Raw genomic sequence first — 2,028 nt, 5'->3', positions numbered from 1 at the left:
ATTTAATTTGAGATTATTAGGGTGTAAATAATGTAGTTGGGCTTTAGGCCATTGTCTTGTTAGGCTATAGGCCCGGTCTTGTTTCAGTTTGAGTGGGCAGTTATTGAGCGTATCACATCTTTGATGTATCAATGCTGATGTATTAATGGCAAATGTAACGACATACGTAGATCGTAGTCGACTTCCAAAAAAAATAAAAAAAATAAAAAAAATAAAAAAAATAAAAAAATAAAAAAAATAATGCACTTACATATTTAAAGTGAGCTTCATCATTAGTCTCACCTCCTTTTTCGTTGAAGTGATTACAATGAAATATTTGTATTTTGCTCATTCGGATTCTAGCTTTTGTTTTCTAGTAAATCAAAGTATTATATGGTAATCCTAAGGATTATAATATAATTTTATATGAACGCGCCGATAATTATATAAGAAAAATGTCATTCATACAAATGAAGGATTAGTATATAATTTTACAAAAATTGTGTACTTACTATCATTTGAAAGCAAAACTTCAAATGATTTTGTCCAAACACAATGATTGAATGAAAGTTTTGCTCGATTTACAATGTTTGCCTCTGACCGTTTCTGGATGAAAGAAAAACAAATTTTACTTTTAGATAAGTATGAAAACGGGTGAAGATACCACATATCTTATAGTCCCCTGAATCAATAAACGGCACAACTAATCCCAATTTTCCTGTGAAACACCTTCATATATATTCTTGATTGTTTCTCCAAGAGAGCTAAATTTTTTGAATATAAAACAGATTTGTAGTTGTTATACTTCCTCATCATTGAATCATATATATACTTCTTCACACTTGGGACCAAAGTATCAATCTCAAATTTATTCTTACAAAAGAAGAATACACAAATAAGGTGAACAATAGCTAAATGACGAAATTTATTCAATAAATTGATATCAACTTTGACATACCTCGTCACGTTCAATAAAAGATTAAATATCATGTTCTGGAATTTTGCTTCACTTTGACATCTGAAGTGGAGCGAAAAGTTGAATTATTGTGCCACATTTGCTAGTAAATTTACTTGCATTTTGACGTTTTGGTCTCCCTTCGAATGTTGAAAAGTTAATGGTTAATTTTTCGCTCGAATTCATTATTTTTTCGATTCCAAAACTTCGAGTAGGTTCACGTCCCCAACTCATTGAAGTTGATCCTACAAAATAAAAAAAATATATTAATACTTAGAATTTATGATTTGTGTTACAATTTTTTGGTTCATATTACCTAAAATAGTTTGAGCTTCCGGATTTGTGGAAGTTGGTGTTGAGGAAGCTGAGTGAGGTTGCACATCAGTAAAAATAATCTGAAATTTAAACAACCAAAATTAGCTCGTGCAAGAGGCTCTGATACCAAAGTTGGGTTTTGGTGTCACCTAGTGTTTTAAGTGGAATCTCAAATGTCTAGTAAGTCTAACACTAGCTACCAGGATCACATGCAAGATGAGGAACCCTTCTTCTTTGACTAGATAGATAGGTTGGGAGTCTTTTCTCTAAATTTCTCTCTCCACTTGATGTGGTAGACAATAAGTATAGATTTTCTAAAGAAAATTCCACACCTTCTTTGTTCTATAATGGTCCTTATATAGAAAACCCTAAAGTTAGAATCTTATTCCAATTAGGATTTAACTAAGAAAGCTAGAAAAGTTAAGACTCAAAATCCTATTCTGAGTGGGGTTCCCAAATGGGAGTTCTGTCCCATCTGGGACTCCTCTTTATGTGGCCAGCAAGGGCAACCCCTTTAGTAGGCTTGGCCTGGTCGGCCCATTACTCTAGTCGGCCATCATATGGCCGACCCTTTTAGCTTGATCTGGGCCTTCCTTTCGGGCTCGGTTTTTCTTATCTTTATCCGGATCCTATCCCGAATCTTATGGGCATATTAAATTGGACCTAATCCGACCTTTTGCCTTGTTCCCTATAGCTATCTCTCTCCGATCAAGCCCACTCTTTGGTGTAACCCATTGTAGGATCAGATCGATGTTAGCCGCGGATTACCGAAGTGATCC

Source organism: Eschscholzia californica, unplaced genomic scaffold (genome assembly GCF_041429995.1).
Source record: "Eschscholzia californica isolate CP2 unplaced genomic scaffold, dmEscCali1.0.p SCAF_6, whole genome shotgun sequence".
Classification (NCBI taxonomy): Eukaryota; Viridiplantae; Streptophyta; class Magnoliopsida; order Ranunculales; family Papaveraceae; genus Eschscholzia; species Eschscholzia californica.
This window is presented reverse-complemented; position numbering follows the sequence as displayed.